General features: G+C 34.7%; 1 pseudogene; it reads right to left on the bottom strand.

The window, feature by feature from the left end:
• The window catches only part of LOC149558778 (U3 snoRNP-associated protein-like EMB2271), a 45,038-nt pseudogene that overhangs the window by 14,197 nt on the left and 15,278 nt on the right, over positions 1-15,563 (bottom strand).

Raw genomic sequence — 15,563 nt, 5'->3', positions numbered from 1 at the left:
ATTTGGGAGTCTTATTCTTTTATCTTTTCTTCCCCATAGCTCGGAAGTCTTATTCTATAATCTTTTCTCCCGCATAGCAAGGAAGATTTCAAGTTTCAAAAATAAATTTGCCTTCGATGGAAACATGAAATATATTGTGGATTCTAATATTTCCAGACAATTCCAATTCCAAAGCTATCACATCTCTCTAATAATCTTGTATTATCCGAAAAATCGAGCTTCCACTCCACTAGCCTTGATTGAAAATTATTTGTGGTTGTAACCTAGGATACCAATGTAGGCATTGTAGGCTTCCGTCCACATTTGGATGCCTGTGGGTGGCATCCGGGAAATTCCAGTCACATCCACGTGCGTCAGCCCAGAAAAACAAAAAAACAATGACTTTTCACTTTTACAAGAAAATTAAAACATGTACGTTTTAGCACTTTAATAACATTTTATTTGCCAAACCCTAAAACGGCCCTAATAGAGGCCTTTCAACCATTCAACTATCATTTTTTTGCAGCTGGGTTTGCTCTTCTCATTTGGCTTCCATTTTGGCCTTTTGAAGGCAACTTAATTATATTTTCAAAGAGGAATCATCGTAGGGCGAGAGTTGACTTCCACAAGTTCATTAAAACACAAAGAGGTAAGCATTTTATCCTATTCTTGAGTGTCTCAATGAAATTTTTTGAGATTTTGATGAATCTTTGGAAGTTTGTGAAGAAATCTTCCATGTTTGTTTCAATTTATTTTTTCTAAAGAAATTTAGAAACAAGTTTAGGTATCTATTCGAATGGTTTTGTATCATTGTTTTTTACTTGTATGCTTGATAATTGATATTCATAGTTTTTTTATTTATTTAAATTTATTTAATTTCTTATTATAGAAAGAAACTACATTGTATTGTGCAAGAATGGTTGCCACCAGAAGTTAGGACCACTAGTAGTCAAAGTTCAGTGGGAGGGAGGGCAAGGTCAGAGTTCAATGGCAGGGGAAGGAGGGGATAATTTCAAAATTAATTTAGGGTCTCCTCTATGAAGACATGCAACAAGAATATCACAGGTTTCAAGTGGTGGCTCCTATAGTTGGAGTTGTAGTTATTATCAAAGTAACAAAAGAAAGCCTTTTAATAGCTCTTATTCCCGAGTAAAACTTCATTTTATGGGCCCAGTTCGTAGAGCCTTTGGAATATGCAAAGGTGCAGAGGGGAAGGGGTTGTTTGATGCACAGATAGCTTCGTTCATAAAAGAACAAGAAGTTGTCGATCGTTTGGTTAAAAGATCAAAAAAAAGTTATTATCAACCTCCTTCCTCAAAAATGAACAAAATGCAATCACCCATTGAACCGGAACCAATTGTATCCTCCAAACGTTCATTCATGCAAGTACTTGTACTGGGAGAGGAGGAAGAAGTAGAAAATAGTGCATCGGCCCAAAAAAGAGGCCCATTGCACTCTACATTTAAAATGAAGGCAAGAGACCACGCTAATGAAGCCATTGCACGTTGCCTCTATGCTAATGGCCTTGCGTTCAACCTGGTAAGATCACCACATTGGAAGGAAATGGAAAGAGTCATCAAAGAAGCACCAAATGATTACACAAGTCCTGGGTATGAAAAGGTGTGTACCATACTCTTGCAAAAGGAGAGTTTCTATAGAGAAAGAACTTCAACCCATTAGAAGTGCTTGGAAAATTTTGGGTGTGACAATTATGTTTGATGGTTGGGAAGATACAAGAAACAGGTCATTAATTAATGTGATTGCAGTGTCCCCAAAACGGGAAATGTTTCTAAAGGAAATTGATTGTTAGATGGAGGTGAAGGATTCAAAATTCATCTCTAATATTTTCATTAAGGCCATAGATATGGTGGGTAGTGAGAATATGGTCCAAGTTGTTACAAACAGTGCCAAAAATTGTAGGGGAGTTGGTGCTTTGGTTGAGGGTCGGTATAACCATATTTTTTGGACACCATGCACTATACACTCCCTCAACTTGATCATGCAAGAGATTGGCACTCAAATAGATTAGGTGAATCAAATATACAAAAAGGGAGAGGACACACAAATGTTTGGAAAAAAATCACAATCCATTTTTAGAACGTACTCAAAATTGGAGTTGCTGAAGGTAAATTAATTTTTTGTAATTATTAAATTTCATGGATTTGCAATTTAGTTAATATTTACACTTTTATTGTCAATTGACATATTGTTCACTTGCTTAGGTTGTTAAGACCCGTTTTGCATCTCCTACTATTGTTATGAGACGACTTCTTAAGGTGCAAGACGCTTTGAGCCAAATAGTAATTTGTCCTCAATGGGGTATGTGGAAGGCTTCAAATACAGAAAGAGCCCTAAAGATTAGGGGTATGATCTTGGATGATTGTTGGTGGACTCGTGTGCAATACGTACTAGATATCACCGAGCCCATCATGACTATGCTTCACTTTGCCGATACAGATACACCTTGCTTGGAAGATGTGTACAATGGCATGGACACCATGATTGAGATGGTAAAACATTCTATACAAGCACATGAGAGTGACCCTACAGAATGTCAAGCCTTATGCATTAAAGCAGAAGCAGTAATTCTTCATCATTGGGAGAAGATGACTACCCCATTGCACCCCCTTGCATATGCTTTATCTCTCAGGTATTATAGTGAGGCAATACTTTCAATGCCAGATAGAATTGCACCATATGGTGATGAAGAGTTTGCTAATGGGTGCTCCAAAGCTTTTGCAAGAATCTTCGAAGATGATGAGATGCATGAAAAGGTGAGGCTAGAGTTTAACTATTTGCTTTCGGAGCAACACTTACTCCATTTCCAATTAAGGACCAAAATGAAATGGGAGCAATCACATGGTGGTACATGTATGATCAGCCATACCAACATCTACAACATCTTGCAATCAAAATCATCTCACAAGTAAGTTTTGATTTTTGTTTTTAGAATACAACTTGTATTCTACAATCTAGTGTTTAACATCTATCATATTGTCATTTGCTTTTCGTTTGTATGTTTAAAAATTAATTTTGTGAACACAATGTGAGTTGTGAATTCTTATGCTGCTGAAAGGAATTGGGCTACATACTCTTATATCCATTCAGTGAAGCGCAACCAATTGGGGTCAAAGAAAGCTGAGGACTTGGTCTACATTCATACCAGCTTGCATCTTTTGTCACATAAGGATGATGAATACTTGGATGGGGCAGCCAAAATTTGGGATGTACTCCCTCAGTGTGCAAACTTGGATGCAACACTTCATGATCTTACTAAGATGGTGGATGATTGTGATGATAGGTCTATGACACAGGGTGCATCTAGTGCAAGTGGAACCATTCTTGGTTCAAATGATATGGAGCTTGCAAATGTTGGAGATGAGGAGGATACAGAATTTTTTGAGAATCCTTATGATTCTGATTAGTGAACATTGAATCGTGAACTATGTTTTTGATTTTGTAGTTTGGACATGGAGTCTAGAACATGAATAATTGTGGCTATGAAGTTAAATTTGAAGTTTGAACTATTTAATTGACATATAAATAATCTTGAATCTTGATCAATGGTAAAGCATCATACGATACTATCAAATGATGTATGTTTGTCTATTTCTATGTTTCTAACTCTAAGTTCTTGTATTTATAAATTTCTTAAATTCTTTGCATATTTATTAATATGCAAAGAATTTAAACACATCCGTACCCAAAAAAATCCTACATCCTATATCCGCATCTGAATCGATAACTTAGGTTGTAACCATAAGAAAGCCAAACCTCCAACTTCAAGCGTTCTCTCAATGCAATTCCAATTGGTATAGATCTTTTGTTAGTTCCAGGTACGATGCTAGATGCCCTTGAGAGTCTTCGCGATATCCATATTTTGTTGTGCAAAGTCCTTGGCCCTTGGTACTCAACTTTCTTGGATGAACAATGACATGTGGTTGGAGGTATTATAACAATGATCACCAAGGTGCAACCATCTTGTCCATTCATTTTCTTGTCTAGAGACATAGTTCCTCAAGTATCCTTGTATCACTTGTTTACAATCTTTGTTTGTACATCTATTTGGGGATGGTAGCTTGTATTGGGTGTAAGTTTAGTACCTATTAAATGGAAGAGAACTTACCAAGATAGGCTCAGGAACTATCTTTACCACTGATAACTTGCAAGGTCATGCGGTTAGAAGTTTCAACTATTTGCAGAGCTTGACAATCCACCACTACATACATACAATCCTTTCCTTCAACCTTGAGTAACCAGATTATGAATTCCATAAAGATAATTCCCATTTTTCATTTGGATTGGATGAAGGTTGTAGGAACATGACTGGATGACTTTCTTCAGTTTTGTTTCTTTGATAGTCATACATTTTTGTACACATCAAAGGACATCTTTTTTTAAGTCCCTTCCAAAAGTATTTTCCCCTTTTTTGTAAGTTTTGTCAAATCCATGGTGACCGGCTAACGAGTTGCCACAATATTCCTTAATAATCGTGTCCTTCATTTTAGAATTGGGTACCAAGAAAGCCTATTCTTGTACAAGAAAAGTTTTCCTACTACTTTGTATTCTTCATTGAGCATATTTCCTTCTAGAATATTATCATCTTGTGTGTCTTTAACATATTTCGCAATGATGTCATTCCTCTAATTGGCTCCAATGTTTTTCATGGAGTTAAGGTGGGATCCTTATGATAGGGCATCTGGGGACAAACATAATCAAGATCAAAACTTATAGGCTTGTATATTGTTTTTCATTTAGGTGCTTTGATTAATAAAGAATCTCAAGCTATTATGATCTATTTTGACATGGAACTTCCCACAAACCAAATAGTCTTGACTAGGTTATAGGGTATGCATGATGGCTAACTTCTTCTTGTCATAGATGGAGTACCAATTTGAAAGAACGTAAAATCAAGGATGGCTATGAAAGAACGTAAAATTAAGCATGGCTAAGATAGGGCATAAGCTCCTATACCTCTTTTAATTTCTTAGAAGCCTATTGAGTCGCTTATTCCATACAAAAGCGCCCTTTTTAGTTAAGCCTGTGAGTGGAGTGGCCAGTTCAAAAAATCCATTTACAAACCATCAATAATAATTGCATATTCCCACAAATCCCCATAAATGTGTTAGGGTTCTTAGTTGACCATTTATTGATGGCTTTAATTTTATCCTCATCGACACTCACTCCACGTGCATTGATTTGATGACTACGGTACAAAATCTCCTCTAGCCCATATTCAAATCTGCAAGTCTTGGTGTATAGTGGTTCTTGTCACAAAATGCTTAGAACTCGCTTAATATAATTCCTATGTTCCCCGAGGATGCATACCCGGCCTAAAACCCGACATTTTGAGGACAGGAACGTCCTAGGGACGAGGGGGACAAGTAGGGGACGTCCCCTAGCCGTCCCCAAAAAGTGAAAAAATGCAGGGGACATCTCGAAAACTTGGGGACGCTAGAGGGAAAAAATGGGGGACGGCTAGCTGTACCCAGTACGAAAAGGGAACGTCCAAACGTTCCCTTTCCGAACATTCCCTTTCCGTACTAGGTATGGCTGGCCGTCCCCCTTTTTTGTTTACATAAAATTAAAAAAGTTTTAACATAAAAAAATATTTTAAAGCCTCCAACTTGGTCGGCTAGGTTGGCCCCACCCGTCCAAATGCCCTAAAAGGCAATAGAGGCAAAATAGGAGCACCAAGCTGCTTCATTTTTCTATGTTTTGTTTTTTAAGTTAAAAAAAAACATGATTATGATACATTGATACTTATTACTTTATGGCAGCCCTCTATCCTTTGGGCCTATAGCTTTGGGCATATTTTGATTTTGATTTTCAGATTTATCATGTTTATCATTATGACATTTTGATATTGACAATTGTTAATGTTTATTGTTCAGCGTTCACTGATATTGTTATGCATTTTGACAATTGGGTACTAAAATCGGATATTATTTCCTAGATGGCATTCAAATGTTGTATGTTATGGTTCTATAATGTTTAAATGACATGCTCATATGAATGATGTGTATATTTGCAAATTTGAACATATATTTTTAATTTTTCTATATATATATATATATAGCCGTCCCCGTTTGCCATCCCCCCCATCCCCAAAATCACCATAAAAATTTGCCATCCTAAAAACCCATCCTGCCATCGAACACCATCCCTGTACAGGAAACTTGGGGGAACATAGTATAAATCATATGTTCTTTGCATGTCCTATTGTAATGAAGGATATTATCGGAGATCAATAGAAACCTCCTTAGTTGTTTCCTCAATATATTATTCGTGCACAATTCAAATGTTGCAGGGGCATTGGTCAAGCCAAAGGGTAGGACCAAAAATTCAAGTGTCCAACCTAAAAGTCGTCTTGGGAATATCTTCTTTTCTCATTTTTATTTGATGGTACCTAGACCTTAAATCGATCTTGGAAAAATATTTTGATTTGTGTAATTCATTAATTAATCTGTTAATTCTTGGGATAAAGTAGGGGAGTTTTTCTTGTCTTTTTGTTTTAACACCCTTTTATTTATGCACATCTTCATAGTGCCATTGACTTTCTCAACTAGCACCAGGATGGATGCAAAAGGTTCAAATCCTCTCTTTGGGGGTAGTCCTAGAGGAATATCACCAAATACCTTCCTATGTTCTTTTTACATGGGTTGGATATCAATGTGAACTATCTTCCCTTGGGAAAAAGTCTTGTTAATAGTCATACATTGCACAAACCATGTTAATAGTCCCTCACTGGATTTGCGACATGGTTTAACAACCTCATGTGTCTTCAATAAGTCTAGTAGTTTGTATCAGGCATTGAAAAGTCGATCACTTGGTGCAACGGCACCCCTAGCAGTTAACAAGTGATATCAGAACTTGGTCACAAGTTTGAATCCTTGCAGGTCGCAATGAGCAATGTTGGGAGGGGGATTACTAGCAATTGCATACATGTGCTTGCAACGATAATTTGATAGGTGCTCAATAATAAAATTATTTTTTAAAACACAATCTTACGTGAACAAATTAGATTATTAATAATTTTTAATTTAAATAACATAGCATTTTACTAAAATCTTTTAAATAGATAAATAATTATTATTTATTTAAATTCAATTTATCAAATATGAAGGCAAGAGCCTACAACATAATGGTAAATTGTGAGCCTCTTAATTGGGAGGTTTTGGGTTCAAATCTACTCAAGCTTAACTAATAATAAAAAATCTTTAACCACAAATAATAATAATTAACCGATAAATTTTTTGTAATCAAATATGAAAAAAAATTAAAATTAAAAAAAATCAAAAAATCTATTATGAAAAATTAATAAGAGAAATAAAAAAATAATAATATGAAAAACTAACATCTCTAACAAATATTCTATTGACTAAATAAAATATAGAAACTAAAAAAACTACACTAATATAAATATAATTTAAAAACTAAAATCAAAATCAATTTTAAAAATCAAAAGCTAAATAAATAGAGATCACAACATGAGCTAATGTGGAGATCACAAGTAATTATTTTTAAAATAAATAGGAAAAGAAAAACAATAGTTAAAAATGGAGATTTAAAATATAATCTTCTGTGAACAAATTAGATTATTAATAATTTTCAATTTAAATAACATAATATTTATTAAAAATCTTTTAAATAGATTAATAAATATTATTTATTTAAATTCAATTTATCAAATATGAAAAAAAATCATTTAAAAAAACCCCTTCAAAAAATCTATTATGAAAAATTAATAAAAGGAATACAAAAAAATAATATGAAAAAATAGCAACATCTCTAACAAATATTTTATTGACTAAATAAATTATAGAAACTTAAAAATAATATTTAAAGAAAAAAATAAACTAATATAAAAAACAAAATAAAATAATTTAAAAGCTAAAACCGAAATCAATTTTGAAAATCAAAAGTTAAATACATAGAGATCACAACATGAGCTAATGTGAGATCACAAGTAATTTTTTTTTTTAAATATATAGAAAAAGAAAAATGATATTTAAAAGTGGATACAACAACTAATAGATATCTAAACAAGAGTAAAAAGTGGAGTGAGATAAAAACTGGTCGGTAAATAATTAACGGGAAATATCTACAATTTTTCGGCTAAACTGACAACTTTTTAGTCAAAAATTTAATTTCTGGGAACAAAGTTCCCACAAATAGCCTATCAGCTAAATTAGCAATAGGCCAACATCCCTCACTGGATTCGCGACATGGTTTGACTGACTTATGTGTCTTTTATAAGTCTAGTGGTTGTATCAGGTATACATAGGTCGATCTTTTGGTACAACCCTAGTGGTTAACAAACCACTCTTCTTCCTTTGAGATGAGACTACTTTTGGTAACTACTACTCCATTATGTTGGAAACAAATCTCCAAATTTGGAAGGTCAAAAATGAAACATCCCAAGGAGTGTATCCGAGTACCTAATCTGTCATTGGCATCTAATGTTACACGGAAATCCTCTTTGATGGGGTGTTTTCCTGGGGTAATTTCTAGTCAGGGAATTATCTTGGTAAGTTGACCCATTGTAAAATCATTGAAGTCCTTATCTCCAATTTCAATTTTGCAACTAAATCTTTATTGATCAGGTTGTAGAATGCCCCACTATCCAAGATCTGGAGGCTTGTGAGATGGTGGCTAAGTTCCCATGATCTTCCCTTCTTCACCCCATCTTCATTTGCTAGGGTCTTCTTTCCCTCCTTTCTATGTTACTTTGCCAAATAATGCTTCCATATAGTATGCTTGACTTTCCTTTCCACACAATTGCCTAGTATCGATTCTTATTGGTAGCTAAACACAAATTTTGATCTTCTCATTGTCTTTTACAAATGTATCCTACTTCCCTTTCTTCCTTGCACTTAAAACACAATTTGTTTTTCATAGACTCTTTCCTTTCTTTGTAAGGCATCAATGTTTTTTCCATTTGTCTTTATAAAAACTAAAAGGTTTAGGAGATTTTGAGTCTTTGTATGGTTCTTGTCCTTTGTAAGCATGATGACTACATTAAGTTCTTTTTGAATAGCATAGTTAACAGGTGTAGGCTTAAGTGCACTTACCAAGCTCCGAATACAATCTTTTAACTTTGGACAAATAGCTAGGTCAGTCTTCTATGAGATACTTTTGGTACTATTATCAAAAGGCACAAAGAAGGGTTGTGACCCAATTCTTATGAAAGGAGGTGACTCTTTCACCAATGAAGTATAAATGAGAAATTGTTTCAAGCATTCAATGTTCGATCATTAGAACAAAATAAAATAATTTAAAAGCTAAAACCAAAATCAATTTTGAGAATCAAAAATTAAATAAATAGAGATCACAACATGAACTAATATGAGATCACAAGTAATAGTTTTTTTTTTTAAATATATAGAAAAAGAAAAACAATATTTAAAAGTGGATATAACAACTAATAAATATCAAAACAAGAGTTAAAAGTGGAGTGAGATAAAAACTGGTCGATAATAATTAATGGGAAAGATTTACAATTTTTCGGCCAAACTGACAACTTTTTCGTCAAAAATTTAATTTCTGGGAACAAAGTTCCTACAAATAGCCTATCGGCTAAATTAGCAATAGGCCAACATCCCTCATTGGATTCGCAACATGGTTTAACTGACTCATGTGTCTTCTATAAGTCTAGTGGTTGTATCGAGTATTCGTAGGTCGACCTTTTGGTACAACCCTAGTGGTTAAAAAACCACTCTTCTTCATTTGAGATGAGACTACTTTTGGTGATCTATCAAGTAACCCTCTCAAAGTGACTACTACTCCATTATGTTGGAAAAATATCTCCAAATTTGGAAGGTCAAAAATGAAGCATCCCAAGGAGCGTATCCGAGTACCCAATCTCTCACTGGCATCTAATGTTACACGGAAATCCTCTTCGCTAGGGTGTTTCCCTGGAGTAATTTCTACTCAGGGAATTATCTTGGTAAATTGACCCATTGTAAAACCATTGAAGTCCTTAATCTCCAATTTCAATTTTGCAACTAAGTCTTTGTTGATCAAGTTGTAGAATGCCCCACTACCCAAGATCTGGAGGCTTGTGAGATGGTGGCTAAGTTCCCATGATCTTCCCTTCTTCACCCCATCTTCATTTGCTAGGGTTTTCTTTCCCTCCTTTCTATACTACTTTGCCAAATAATGCTTCCATACAGCATGCTCGACTTTCCTTTCCACACGTGCCTAGTATCAATTGTTATTGGTAGCTAAAATACAAATTTTGGTCTTCGCATTGTCTTTTACAAATATATCCTATTCCCTTTCTTCCTTGCACTTAAAACACAATTTTTTTTTCATAGACTCTTTCCTTTCTTTGTAAGGCATCAATGGTTTTTTCATTTGTCTTTATAAAAACTAAAAGGCTTAGGAGATTTTGAGTCTTTGTACAGTTCTTGTCCTTCGTAAGCATGATGACTACATTAAGTTCTTTTTGAATTGCATCGTTAACAGGTGTAGGGTTGAGTGAACTTACCAAGCCCCAAATACAATCTTCTAACCTTGGATAAATAGCTAGGTCAGTTTTCTATTAGATACTTTTGGTACTATTATCAAAAGGCACAAAGAAGGGTTGTGACCCAATTCTTATGAAAGGAGGTGACTCTTTCACCAATGAAGTATAAATGAGAAATCGTTTCAAGCATTCAATGTTCAATCATCACTCCAAAATCCAACAAAACAAATCCTCCATTCATCCATCAATCAACAATCCATAAAGAAATCAAGCAAACAAACAATCAGTTAGGTCAATCAAATCATCATCAATCATCACTTCATCTTGTGAATAAGATAAAAACAATCCAGCAATCAACCATCACTTTACTAAATCAACAATCTTAGATCATCATCCACCAATACCTCAAATCAACAAATCAAAGGAATTCATTCAATCAATCATCATAGACATCAATTTGGAAATACAAATAGAGAGCAGCAACTTGTGTGTGTGCGTGCGTGCATAGGGGTGTGTGAGTGTGTGTGTGTGTACTTGTTACATCTGTTTGAGAATAAATCTATTAATTCATCAAGAGATATTTTGCTGGCAATGATAAAGAAATTTCCTTTAGGAACATATTTTGAAGTTCATGAGACCCAAGCATGCCCACCAAGATGACTGTTATGCTTGTAGGCCAGAGGCATTAAGTGCCCCTAAGTTTGAGGCCCCATCAAGTATGCCACTCTAAGATGGTTGGAGCCATTCTCATGGGTTGAGGCGAGTTGCATGCCCCCAAGTCAGAACAAGGACAGCAACCTCCAGGGTGGACTGAGGGATGGAGGAGACCTTACGCTTGTCATACATATGGACCAAGGGCATTGAGTGCCCTTGGGCTTGAGAGTCTTATCAAGTAGGCCACCTGGGATGGATGGATGTGAGCTCCGCGCATGCTCTCAGAATACAAAAACAATTATCCTTGGGATTGCAGTATGCAAGCTATTCCTAATACATTCCTAATATGATTAAATATTGGAATATAATTGCTCAAAATGAAATTGATGTGGAATTAGATATTAATATGGATTTATGTAATTAAAAAGCTATTATGGATTATTAATATTTATTGTAGTAATATAAGTTTCTAGTGACTATTGACAAGTGTAGATCCTAAACCAAAAATAATTCCAATTAGGATCTTTAGAGTGGGCAACTTTATTACAAGTTTATGTCACTGAGCATTATGCATTCTCATCTTGAAGTTGATTTTTTATTTTTGGGCTTAATCCAAGTAAATCCCAAAAGGGACAGACATCACATGTTCACCTAAACGTGTAGGTCGACTTGCATTTACCTTGGATATCTGCATGTCCATAAGATATCTAGTGTTGCTGTTGCTCAAGAAAGGTATAAAAATGGTCCAACATTGCATTCAAAATTTTAATCAATTGAGAAAGGTTCATAAAAATACCAAATAACAAGTTGTGCAAACAATTATGAATTTGTGTTCACAAAAAAGGTTATTTATCATTCACGGTCGTCCAATACTTGAGCTTAATGAAATGGTAAATCAAGATACAAGGTATATGGGTACGTGAATCTTTATCAGAAAAGAAACCTTGAGCTAGGGAGATAGAGGCATGATGCACATTTAATCTAGCAATTAAACAAATAGACTACCCCTTATAAATCAATGTTTCAGCAGTAGGAGAATAGGAAGTATTAGGTGCAACCACATAAATGCAAGACCACGTTTATCATTAAAGAAGAATGCTCCTACCAAAAAAATGCAATGTCAATGCATGTATGTTAGAAATTTTGGCATTCTTCTAGATTGTTGAATATTAGAAGTTAGAACAAAAACAGACAAGAATTCAACCTTGAGCTGTTGTTGCCCACCATAGAAACAACAAATAAAAACCTTCAATATAAGCTGAAAATAAAAAATACAATGGTTTTGAATCATACTGAACTCAGATTGCGTATAAAAATAAAAAGCGTACCTGCCCAACTCCAGCAATAAGAAATCGTCCAGACTGTGCAAACGTAAGTGAATTAACAAATCCGGTCTGTTTTCCACATAGCACAACAAGGCATCTATTTAGATAACTGACATAACATGAACATAGGCTTAATATTTGAAACAAAATAAAGTATAGCCTCAGAGCATATGAAATGCACAAAACAAGAAATATAGCATAAAACATAATACTAATGGAATCGTGATTGTGTACCAGCCTGAAGACCCAAAAATTTAAAATAAGAATATAATTAAATATCAATCTGAGAGAGAGAGAGAGAGAGAGAGAGAGAGAGAGAGAGAGAGAGAGAGAGCGGAAAAATGCAGAGAAATGACAAAAAGATTGGGAGCACAAAAAAATGGAGCAATAAAGCAGAATAATATATCAATTGAAGGAAAGTCTCAGGAGGCAAGAAGAGGAAGGGCAAGAGGTGAAAGTCCAAAATCTGCAAAAGGCTTCTTCCAAGTTGAGTGTGAATCAAAGATTCAAAAAAAATCAATAAGGGACACCTTGGCTAATGGATCGAGCTGGATTCTACATCAAGGATTAGGAGCCAAACTTTGACCCTTCTAACCACAATGTTTTGAATACACAATTGTGGATTAGAATGTATAACCGAACTCTAAAACTGGAGCTCTTTGCTCCTGGTAGGACTAGACAATTACCTATACACTTTCATAATGGCTGATAAAATAAAATCATAAAATGATTTTGGTTATATGTGCACATTTGTGCCTTCCTAAACCTACCACACAATGCCATATTCAATTGGAATCCGGACCTAAGAAAGGAGCTGAATACAAAAGGATGAAGTCAAGGGTTGTCAGAGTTCTACCCTAACTGCTCAAAATGTGGTCAAATCAAAGAGAATTGCTAAAGAATTCAAAACAACTGCTAGCCTTGGAAGAACCGAGTCTCTCGAGAAATAAGAAACAAAATCAAACCCCAAAACCTGGCAATAATTAGGTAGAAATGGAGATTTGCAAATAATATTGCATACAAATCATACTTTGTTAGGGGGATATTTGGATATATAAGGACAATCTACCTTTGATATCACCTTGAATCTTTTTGGAGGTGCAAAAAAAGTAGGGGAATATTCACCCCTAGGGAGAAATGAGAAAAGGACAAGGAATCGATCAGCAAACAGCCAACCCAATTCCAAATGAAAGATAAGCGGATGCAATACAAGGAGAAGAATAGGAACAAGTGCAACAAGAGATCCTCAATTATCAAACATGAAATCACTTGAAAAGAACGACACTAGTGATGAGTAAAATTAGTAGTATTACCTATATCTTTGCTCAAATTGAATATTTTTCTTGATCAAATGTATATGGCCCAACTATATGCACTAATAAAAAGAGTTCGGGAACAAATTATCATCTTTATTGATACCATTCATGTAATGTCCCCTTTCAGAACTAATATTATATCAAATCGAATATTTTTCCACAATTAAAAAAGGATTCAAGAAAATAATTATCATATTTATTGATACTATTCACGTGATGTCCTTTTTCAGAACAACTTATAGTTTGCTCTGAATTCACAAATCCAAAATGAAGCAAGAGCAAAAATGCAGTTAGAGTTGTAATTCTTAGCAGTTAGAGTCGCAATTCTTACTTAAATAAGATGAAATAAGTTGTATGAATACCGAAAGTCCAATTTTTCATATCAGCTTGATCTCTTAAATCAATCTCCTTTATCAAATGTTATTCTTCTACTCAGTCTACTCTCAAAATCTGCATAACACTCTTTTACTGTTATTCCTCCATTTTGGCTTGGAATGATAACTCTTGTATACTTTATTGGTAAAAGGGTCACCACATTTCATTAGAATTGAGTCAACACTTATCAATGCTGCCTTTGAGAATAATATAATATTCCCCAAATTGCTCTCCCTAAATGTCCTCAAATGAAACACTTGCCCCTTCATATCTTGCAATGTGAGCTTGAACCACACCTCTTCATCGTGGCTCCCTTTGCAAAGGTTTACCCCTCTTTGGATGAGACAACCCTTAATAATTATGCCTTTGGAAAGAGTCACAACCCTTGAAAATTGGCCCTCTTTCAAAGAGTAACAAACCTCCAAAATCACCACGTTTTCAAAGAGTCACAACCCTTCAAGACTTTTGACCTTTGAAGGAATCACTTCCTTATTTTCTTCTTATTTCTATTTATCCTCTTCAATTAATCTTCCTTGCTTCACACCTTCCATTTTATACTCTCTCCCCCTTTCAAATGAAGTTCTCCTCCCACTATATATCACATGTTTGATCGAGTTGCACCTTTTCATTTCATGCCTTTTGACCCTTCACCAACTTAACTAAAATTAATTATATTATATATTAATATTTATTTTATTACTTTATATTTTATTTTTATCCTTTTATATTTTGATTTAATTATGTTAAATCCTATTTCAAAAAGGGGACGTTACATGCCCTTCCCAAATTTGCTCATCCTCAAGCAATGATTAAATGATCATGGAATCTCATCCATATCCACCTTCCACTGCACAATTATTATCATATGTGTTCTCTCCCTTATTTTGAAAGTGAATTATGATCAATAGTAGAAACTTGACAAAGCTTGAGAGAATTTTTTCTCTCTTCTTCTAGAAAAAAGATCAAGCCCATCTCATAATGGTGTCAATTGAATTTGCAAATACCAATGTTCGCATGATAGCATACCACAAATTCATATCTTTTTGTTCACTCTTAGTTATTCTCTTCTTCTAGATCAACTAAAAACATAAAGCAAAGCATGGATCGTACACTTGAAAACATGATGCATACACATGAATGCGTGAAAACATGGAGCATTCACAAAGAAAACAAGTGAATATATCGAAACACAAAGCATAACATTAAAACACAAAACATACACATAAAAAAAATGGAGGGAACACATGAATATAATGTAGCCAAAGTTAACTTGGTCCACAAAATAGGTAGGAAAGTCCAACCAAGACCAGAACCATCTCTTAGGGTAATCAATTCACCACTTAGGCCACATGAGGCAATAACATAAAATCGGGACCAAAACCATCCCTTGGGGTAATCAATTCATCATTTGGCCCACAGGAGGCAAGGACGCCCAACCAGAAC

This window comes from Cupressus sempervirens, chromosome 5, assembly GCF_028749045.1.
Source record: "Cupressus sempervirens isolate cs-2001-9-10 chromosome 5, ASM2874904v1, whole genome shotgun sequence".
NCBI classification, from domain to species: Eukaryota; Viridiplantae; Streptophyta; class Pinopsida; order Cupressales; family Cupressaceae; genus Cupressus; species Cupressus sempervirens.
This window is presented reverse-complemented; position numbering and strand designations above follow the sequence as displayed.